Consider the following 11,050-nt stretch of genomic DNA (forward strand, 5'->3'; position numbering starts at 1 on the left):
CAGGGGAATCTGCAGGGCTCAGACACTGTGAGTCTGACTGTGACAGAGAAGGGAAGAGGGGCTTGCAACAGCCAACACACAGAACTTGGCAGATCAAGTTCACACCTGCAGTGCCCAAGTAGTAATCCCAACCAGTGGCTTTGCTCATCTGCAGAACCAAGTTGGGGGTGCAGTCTGACCAGGGAACTCAGTGGGGTGCAGATCTGCCTGATTCAGATCCTCAAATGAGTTTTGTTGACCCTAGAGCCTGGTTTGCCCACATCGAAGCAAGGTACTGAGTCACGGCCCTATCCACTATGACAGTGCCTTCCAGCCCCATCTGACCAGAGGACTGGTGACAACTCCTGGGAGCTGTGTGGTCCAGCAGCACTCAAGCCAAGAGGCAGGCAGGCAGAGCTGACTCCCCCCAGAGCAAAGCCAGTACCAGGTACGGAGGTTTCCTGCACTACACACAAGTGGGGGGATTAATTCATAGCCAAGCTGAGGGTAGCTCCTGGCCCTTCCTAACCAGAGAGACTGTTTGGGAAATTGAGAATAGCCTGGAGTGGCCCCTCCCCGCTGCCTCTGGTCCAGGCAACAAGGCTGAGACAAAGCCCCATCTGCTGTGGAGAGTGTCTTCAGGCCCCATCTGACCAAAAGGACTGGCAACAACTCCTAGAAGCTGTGTGGCCCAGTGGCACTCAGGCCAAGAGAATGACAGAGCCAACAGTTTGCAGAGCAAAACCAGTGGTCCTATTCAGCCAGAAGACTTGGGGTGCATGTCAGCTTGACTTAAGACAACAAACAAAAGTTTTACCAGTTTTAGAGCTGCTTCTCCTACTATGCCAGGGAGAGAATCTAATTTGTAGTCCTTCTCATTGCTAAATACAGCCTTCAGCCTGCCCAAGCAGCGAACCTAACCAGAGCACACAGGAAACTGTGTAGCCCATCCAATAGCCCTGCTTACAGTGGCACCTGAACAGAGAACACAGCCCATGGCTTCCCTCATCTGCAGAGCAAAACTTACCTGATCAGGGAATTCAGTGCACACTCAGGCCTGATTTGGGCCCCCAAACAGTGAGCTGTAGAGGCCATAGGCTTGGCCTGCTGCCCTGCCAGTGCAGAGATATTAATTCATAACCCCATCTACTACTGAATACAGTACCCAGTCCTGACCATCCAGTAAGTCTGACCAGAGAATTTAGGGAACCGTGGAACCCGTTCTACAGCCTCACTTGGGTAGGAAACCAAGACAGCAGTCCTATCCAACTCTTCACAGCCAGTGAAACACACCTCCCCAAAACAGACCATAATAGCAGACCCCATCAGCCCAAAGACATTACCAGCAGACACACCCAGAAACCCAAAATGAGCTGACTGGTAAAGAACTGTATCTGCCAAAGCAAACCTATAAAGTCTGGAAAAGGAGCCCCATTGCTCAAAAGTGCAGATACCAATAAAAGAATCAAAGATCAAAAAAATAAGGTAAATATGACACCACCAAAGAAAACTAATAAAGCCCCAATAACTGACCCTAAAGAAATGGAGATCTATAAACTGTCAAACAAAGAATTCAGAATAATTCTATTAAGGCAGTTTAGTGAATTACAAGACAACACAGACAGACAACTAAACAAAATTAGAAAAACAATGCATGAACAAATGAGAAATGTGACAAGAAAAGAGCAACCATCAAAAAAAAAACAAAACAGAAAGTCGAGGGTTGAAAAATATAATAACTGAACTGAAGAATTCAATAGAGTTTCAAAAGCAGACTCAATCATGCAAAAGAAAGAATCAGCAACCTGGATGATAGGACATTGGAAATTAGCCAGCCAGAGGAGGAAAAAGAAAAAAAATGAAAAATTGAAAACAGAATGAAAAACAGTGAAACTGAATAGGGAGGGCTACACCAAGACATATTATGATTAAATTGTCTAAAGTCAAAGACAAAGAAAGAATTTTAAGAACAGCAAGAGAAGTTACATACAAGGGAACTCCCATAAGATAACTGACAGATTTCTTAACAGAAACTATTCGGGCCAGGAGAGAATGGGGTGACATATTCAAAATATGAAAAGAAAGTAACTGTCAACCAAGAATTCTATGCCCATTGAAACTATCCTTCAGAAATGAAGAAGGGCTAAAGACAATCCTGAACAAACAAAAGCTGAGGCAGTTCATTACCACCAGATGTCTTTTACAAGAAATGCTAAAGGGAGTTCTATGAGCCAAAGTAAAAGGACACTAATTAACATCATAAAAACACCTCACTGGTAATGGTAAATATATAGTCATAATCAGATTCTGCAATACGGTAATAGTGGTGCATAACTCACAACTCTACTTTAAAAGTTTAAAAAATGAATGTGGTAAAAATGCCATAACTACAATAATTTATTAGCCACAATATTAAAAACATGTACATTGTAACAACAATAACCTAAAATTAGGAGGAGGAAAAGAAGTAAAGTCCACAAGTTATATTGAAATTAAGTTGTTATTAGTTTAAAATAGGATATTAGAAAATTAAGATATTTTATATAAGCCTCTTGGTAACCAAAAAGGAAACTCTTGTAGTAATACACAAAAAAATGTGATAAAGAAGTTGAAGTGTACTGATACCAAATGACATCAAAATACCACAAAAGACAACAGAATAAGAAAGAACAATGAATGTACAAAATAACACGAAAACAATTAACAAAACTGCAATAGTAATTTAAATATCAATAATTGCTTTAAATGTAAATAGATTAAATTCTGCAATCAAAAGACATAGAATGGCTGAATGGATAAAAATAAATAAGATTCAACAGTATGCTGTCTAACTCACTATAGTCTTAAAGATACACAGACCAAGAGTGAAAGGATGGAAAAAGACATTTCAAGCAACTAGTAACCAGAAAAAGCAAGGACAGGCATACTTATATCAGACAAAGTAGACTTTAAACAAAAACAGTAAAAAGAAACAAAGAAGGTCATATTATACTATATATTATATAAAAGGGTCAATACATCAAGAAGATATAACATTGTAAACATTTACACACCCAACATTGAAGCACCTAAATATATAAACAAAAACCAATAGAACTAAAAGGAGAAATAAAACCAATAGAACTAAAAAGAAAAATAAACAGTAATACAATAATAGTTGGAGACTTTAATAACCCACTCTCAACAATGGATAGATCATCTAGACAGAGAATCAATAAGGAAACAGTGGATCTGAACACCACAACAGATCAAATGAACCTAACAGACATATACAAAACATTCTATCCAACAACAGCAGAATACATATTCTTCTAAAGTGCACATGGAACATTTTCTAGGATAGACGACATGTTAGGCCACAAAACAAGTGTTAGCAAGTCAAGAAGACTGAAATCATACCAAGTATCTTCTGTGACCACAATGGCATGAAACTAGTGATCAGTAACAAGAGGAAAACTGGAAAATTCACAAACACATGGAAATTAATCAACACTCTCCTGAACAACTAATGGATCAAAGAAGAAATTAAAGGAGATATAAAAAAGTTCCTTGAGTCAAACAAAAATGGATGGGATGCAGCAAAGGTGGTTATAAGAGGGAAGTTCGTAGCAATAAACACCTACATTAACAAGCAAGAAAGATCCCAAATAAACAATCTAACTCTACGCTTTAAGGAATTAGAAAAAGAAAAACAAACTGAGGCCAAAGATAGCAGAAGAAAGGAAATAATAAAGATAAGAACAGAAAAAAATGAAATTGAGAACAGGAAAACAATAGAAAAGATTAACCAAACTAAGAGTTGGTTTTTTAAAAGATAAACAAAATTGATAAACCCTTAACTAGACAAACCAAGGCAAAAAGAGAAACGACCCAAATGAACACAATTATAAATGAAAAAGGAGACGTTACAATTGATACCACAGAAATTCAAAGGATAAGAGGCTACTATGAACAAGTATATGCCAACAAACCAGACAACCTAGAAGAAATGGAAAAAATTCTTAGAAACATTCTTTCTTCTTACCAAGACTGAAGCAAGAAGAAATAGAATATTTGAATAAACCAATTACTAGTAAGGAGATTGAACCAGTAATCAAAAATCTCCCAAAGAAAATCCCAGGACCAGATGGCTTCACTGGTAATTTTTACCGAACATTTAAATAAAAATTTAACACCAATCCTCAAAATGAAGTGGGGGTTTTTTTGGTGGGGGGTGGGGGCTGTGCACTCCCAAAATCATTTTATGAGGCTAGTATTATCAAGATACCAAAACCAGGAAAGGATAATACTAAAAAAGAAAACTACAGGCCAATATCTCTGATGAATATGTATGCAAAAATTCTCAATAAAATACTAGCAAACCAAATTCAGCAGCCTATTAAAAGGATCATTCACATGATCAAGTGGGATTTATCCCTGGGAAGTAAAGATGGTTCAACATATGAAAATCAAGCAATGTGATACATCACATTAAAAGTATAAAAGAAAAGAATTATATGATCATTTCAATAGATGCAGATAAAGCATGTGACAAAATACAACATTCATTCATGATAAAAACTATTAACAAATTAGGCAGAGAAGGAACATATCTCAATGTAACAAGGGCCATATATGACAAGACTACAGCTAACATAATCAGTGGTGAAAGGGTGAAATCTCTTTCTATAAGAGCAGGAACAAGGCAAGGGTGCCCATACAGGCCTTAAAGTAGGAGAGGAGGTATTCTGGGGAATTCAGCTGGTGAAAATTATTTTAGTTGTTAATTTATTTTAAGACTTAATCCTCCATCAATTTGCTTTGTAAACTTTTATAATAGCCTGTTATTATTTATTCAAAAGATATATAGAAACAAAACTAAACAAAACTTGGAAACCTTAATGAGTTTCTGATGCTTGGAGGCATCTTTGGAAGAGCTGGTATTTTAAGATGTTCAGGAATTAAAGTCTCTTATTTTTGAATTTTCAAGTCTCTCTAAGTCATTAGTATGCCAACCACTGTCTTGCAGTAATACCTCTTCAGTCACTTCTGAAAAGTTGCCAGTACCTAATTTTTAAAGGATAGACTTGAAAAATCAGTCTCTGCAACATCAACTCACTCAAGGAATAAGAAGAAAAGCATGGCTACATGCCAGTATTACATAGCCATTTTGATAATTTTGAAAGAGCCATGTATCAATTTACCCTTTTTATTTTTCAATTAACAAACAAAATACATATAATGTCACACACACACAAAAAAGACAAGGGTGCCCACTCCCAGCACTCTTATTCAACATACTACTGGAAGTCCTAGCTAGAGCAATCAGGCAAGAAAAAATATATATCAGAATTGGAAAGGAAAAAGTAAAATTGTTTCTATTTGCAGACAACATGATTTTATATATAGAAAATATAACAACTCTACCAAAAAACTGCTAAGAGTTTCTGCCCATTTTTGGATTGAGTTGTTTGGTTTTTTTGATATTGAGCTGCATAAGCTGCTTGTATATTTTAGACATTAATCCTTTGTCAATTGATTCATTTGCAAATATTTTCTCCCATTCTGAGGGTTGTCTTTTGGTCTTGTTTATGGTTTCCTTTACTGTGCAAAAGCTTTTAAGTTTCATTAGGTCCCATTTGTTTATTTTTGTTTTTATTTCCATTTCTCTAGGAGGTGGGTCAAAAAGGATCTTGCTGTGATTTATGTCATAGAGTGTTCTATATTTTCCTCTAAGAGTTTGATAGTGTCTGGCCTTACATTTAGGTCTTTAATCCACTTTGAGTTTATTTTTGTGTATGGTGTTAGGAAGTGTTCTAATTTCATTCTTTTACATGTAGCTGTCCAGTTTTCCCAGCCCCACTTATTGAAAAGGCTGTCTTTTCTCCATTGTACAATGTTCATTGCAGCACTATTTACAATAGCCAGGACATGGAAGCAACCTAAGTGTCCATCAACAGGTGAATGGATAAAGAAGATGTGGCACATATGTACAATGGAATATTACTCAGCCATAAAAAGAAACGAAACTGAGTTTTTGTAGTGAGCTGGATGGACCTAGAGTCTGTCATACAGAGTGAAGTAAGTCAGAATGAGAAAAACAAATACTGTATGCTAACATATATATATGGAATCTAAAAAAAACAAAGTGGTTCTGATGAACCTAGGGGCAGGACAGGAATAAAGAAGCAAACGTACAGAATGGACTTGAGGACACAAGGAGGGGGGAGGGTAAGCTGGGACGATGTGAGAGAGTAACACTGACATATATACACTACCAAATGTAAAATAGATAGCTAGTGGGAAGCAGCTGCATAGCACAGGGAGATCAGCTTGGTGCTTAGCGACCACCTAGAGGGGTGGGATAAGGAGGGTGGGAGGGAGACACAAGAGGGAGTGGATATTGGGATATACGTATGCATATAGCTGATTCACTTTGTTATACAGCAGAAACTAACACAACATTGTAAAGCAATTATACTCCAATAAAGATGTTAAAAAACAAAACTGTTAATCAATAAATTTAGTAAAGTTGCAAGATGCAAAATTAACATACAGAAATCAGTAGCATTTCTATGTACTAACAACAAAATTCCTGAAAAACAGAGAAAATTTATCTCATTTGCAATAGCACCAAAAACAATAAAATACCTAGGAATAAATATAATTTAGTAGGTTAAAGATCTCTACACTGAAAATTACAAAACATTGATGAAAGAAATCAAAGAAGACACAAATAAATGGAAAGGTATCCCATGTTCATGGATTGAAAAAATTAATATTGTTAATATGTCAGTACTCCCAAAAGCCATCTTATCGAAAAAATTAGTACAGTTTTGTTAAAATGTCAATACTACTGAAAGCCATCTATAGATTCAATGTAATCCCATCAAGATTTTAATGGAATTTTTGACAGAGGTAGAAAAAACACTTCTAAAATTTATATGGAATCACAAAAGACCTTAAATAGCCACAGAAACCCTGCAAAAGAACAAAAGCAGGAGATATCACATTTCCTGATTTCAAACTATACTATAAAGCTATAGTCATCAAAACAGTATGGTACTGGCATAAAAACAGACAAATAGACCAATGGAACAGAATCAGGAGCCCAGAAAAAACCCAAGCATATACAGTCAACTAATATTTGATAAGGGAGGCAGGAATACTCAACGCAGAAAACACAGTCTCTTCAATAAATGGGGAGAATTGAATATTAACATGAAAAAGAATGAAGCTGGACCCATATCTTACACCACTCACAAAAATTACCTCAAAATGGATTAAAGACTTAAATGTAAGATCTGAAACTATGACACTCCTGGAAGAAAACATAGGAAAAAAGCTCCTTGACATGGGTCATATTTTTTGGATATGACACCTAAAGCACAAGCAACAAAATAAAAATAAATAAGTGGACTACATCAAACTAAAAAGCTTCTGCACAGCAAAAGAAATCATCAGCAAAGTGAAAAGACAACCTACAGAATGGGAAAAAATATTTTCAAACCATATGTCTGATAAGGGGTTAATATCTAAAACATATAAAGAACTCATACAAGTTGATGGCAAAATAATAATAATAATAATAATAACCCAATTAAAAAATGGGCAAAGGATCTGAATAGACATTTTTCTAGAGAAGATACATGAAAGGTCAACAGGAACATGAAAACATGCTCAACATCACTAGTCATTAGAGAAATACAAATTAAAACCACAATGAGTTACCACCTCACACCTCTACAATGGTCATTATAAAAAAGATAAGAGGTAAATGCTGGCATGGATGTGGAGAAAAGGGAACCCTTGTGCACTGTTGGTGGGATTGTAAACTGGTACAGCCACTATGAAAAACAGTATGAAGGATCTTCAAAAAATTAAAAATAAGACTACTATATGATACAGCAATTCTACTTCTGGGAAATATATCGAAAGGAAATGAAATAGCCAGGACATGTAAGCAACCTAAGTGTCCATCGACAGATGAATGGATAAAGAAGATGTGGCACATATATACAATGGAATATTACTCAGCCATAAACAGAAACGAAACTAAGTTATTTGTAGTGAGGTGGATGGACCTAGAGTCTGTCATACAGAGTGAAGTAAGTCAGAAAGAGAAAAACAAATACCATATGCTAACACATATATATGGAATCAAAAAAAAAAAAAGGTTTTGAAGAACCTAGGGGCAGGACAGGAATAAAGACACAGACATAGAGAATGGACTTGAGGACACGGGGAGGGGGAAGGGTAAGCTGGGACGAAGTGAGAGAGTGGCATGGACATATCTACACTACCAAATGTAAAATAGATAGCTACTGTGAAGCAGCTGCATAGCACAGGGAGATCAGCTCGGTGCTTTGTGACCGCCTAGAGGGGTGGGATAGGGAGGGTGGGAGGGAGATGCAAGAGGGAGGGGATATAGGGATATATGTGTATGTATTGCTGATTCACTTTGTTATACAGCAGAAACTAACACACCATTGTAAAGCAATTATACTCCAATAAAGATGTTAAAAAAGAAGAAAAAAAAAAAAACCTGCACTCCCATGTTCATAGCAGCACTATTTACAATAGCCAAGACGTGGAAATAACCTAAGTGTCCATCAGTAAATGAATGGATAAAGAAGTTGTGTTATACATATACAATGAAATATTATTCAGCCATAAAAGTCAAAGAAATTCTCTCATTTGCAACAACATGGGTGGACTTTGAAGGCATTATGCTAAGTGAAATATGTCAGACAGAGAAAGACAAATAAAGTATGATCTCACTTATATATGGAATCTAATAAAACAAAAACAAAGTCATAGAAAAAGAGATTAGACTTGTGGTTACCATAGGTGGGGGGTGGGGTGAGGGGGAAGTGAAGGAAGGTGGTCAAAAGGTACAAGTTTCCAGTTATAAGATAAATTTAGATAAATAAGTACTAGGGATGTAATGTACAATATGACTATAGCTAATGGTGCTGTATGATATAATACAAAGGAAAGTTATTAAAACAGTAAATCCTAAGAGTTCTCATCACAAGGAAAATTTTTTTCCTTTATTCTTTTCTTCTTTCTTTTTATTGTATCTATAAAAGAATATGAATGTTAGTTAAATGTATTATGGTTATCATTTCACAATATATGTAAATCAAATCATCATGCTGTATGCCTTAAACTTATACAGTGATGTACGTCAATTATTTCTCAATAAAACTGGAAAAAATAACAAAATGAATTTTAAAAATATAAAAATCTATAATATTAATTATTGATGATAAATACCATTTATTGAGCACTTGTTATATACTTGTTAAATGCAAAGCATATATTAGCTAATTTAACCTTCACAAAAACCTTATTGCCATTTACTTCATTTCACACATGAGGAAATTAAGCCCTGAAGTAACAGTGCCATTTAACCCAGGACCTCACAGCTGGAAAGTGAAATTTAAACCCACATCTGATTTACGACTTCACCAACCTGACATAACTACTAGATACATTTCCATATATTTTCTTCACCTACAGATGTTCTTTGCATGTTTGTGTGTGTGTGTGTATTTTAATGGAGTACTTTATGTAACTGTACATTTAATTTTCCATGTCATTAATTAGTATTCAAAATATAAGTTTTAATAGCTATATACTTCACCTCATGTTTATACGAAAATGTACTTAAGCTAATTACCCCGTTGTTTTTGCCAATTTTTTAAATAAAACATTAACAAATAATCTCACACATGGAGTTTAATGATCATCTCCAATTACTTATCCAGTAGAATCTTAGAAGTGAAATTACTAAGATATATGAGCATTTTAAGGCCAGTATTCATATTTCCAAAATGTCTTCAAGAAAGATTGACCACTTTATTCTTGAACTAAAGGACAAAGAGGCTATTATCATGTCCAAAGTCAAATTAAAAAGAAATATTTTAAATTCTATTGGATTTTTATTGGCATTGCATTATACTGATAGACTCAGAGGAAAGAAATACCTTTTCCACCAAGAATATGGTATGCCCCACCACTAATTCAAGTCTTCTTTTGAAGTTCAGTAAAGTTTTATAGTTTTCCTTCATATAGATCTTACGCATTTGAGGTAAAATTTATTTCTAGATATTTTAAAGTTTTTGTTGTTACTATGAAAGTGATGGTTTTTTGCTATATTTTATACCTGATTTTCTACTGTATAAAGGAAAGCTTTTTAGTTATGATTTTATTCTTTTTATTAACATTTACTTGTAACAAAAAAATCTCACTTCTTATATCAGTACTATTCACTGTTCAGTTTATTTTCTTGGATGTTCTAGATCCCAGTCTGAAGACCAGTAGAGAAGCAAATGTTAGTATCTAGGTGAAAATTCTTACTCCTCTCTCCGTCTTCCCTGCCCTTGGATTTGGTGTGTTCACAGTTCCCTAGAGCAGTGGTATAACAAGGTGGAGGGGGATGGTGCAGTCAGCCCCAGCAGGGAGAAGTATTTTATTACTGACATTGTTTATGATTGCAGGCTCTCAGCAATAATAAAAGGCAGATACACTTATTCCCTGCACCCTGCACATCCCCACGGTACACCACAGCTCTAGTGGGGCCTGAGTGGGCTTCACACAGCAGCACACCAGTAGATCATCCTGGGTTCTCATAGGAAAGAGGGGAGATCTTCATGGTTGAGAATGGATAAGGGCATCATGAATTCATGAACTGACCCTAATATTTTTCAAACGAAAAATCTATTCATAACGTGTTTTAGTCTTTGAAAAGATTGGTTATGTCAAAAAGAAGGACTATAAGTGTCACCTTATCAAGATGTTTTATTATTTTTAACAACAATAGTAGGATATTGTTCATATATTATTCCAACATCATATTTCTATCCACTATCTTCGCTTCATAAACCACATATATATACCATAAGCTTTGGATTTTCTGTGTTCTCTGGATATGTGTTTTCCTTAAACATTGGATATTGTATTTCTGATTTCATGCACTCTGAAGAAACTCTAAAGCACACTGTCTCACACACATGCCTGACCCCAAATGCAGACAGCACCACCTGAGAGTCAGGAGAGCTGGGCACCAGGTCTTGCTCTGCTGCTA

The sequence above is a fragment of the Balaenoptera ricei genome, chromosome 2, assembly GCF_028023285.1.
Source record: "Balaenoptera ricei isolate mBalRic1 chromosome 2, mBalRic1.hap2, whole genome shotgun sequence".
NCBI lineage: Eukaryota > Metazoa > Chordata > Mammalia > Artiodactyla > Balaenopteridae > Balaenoptera > Balaenoptera ricei.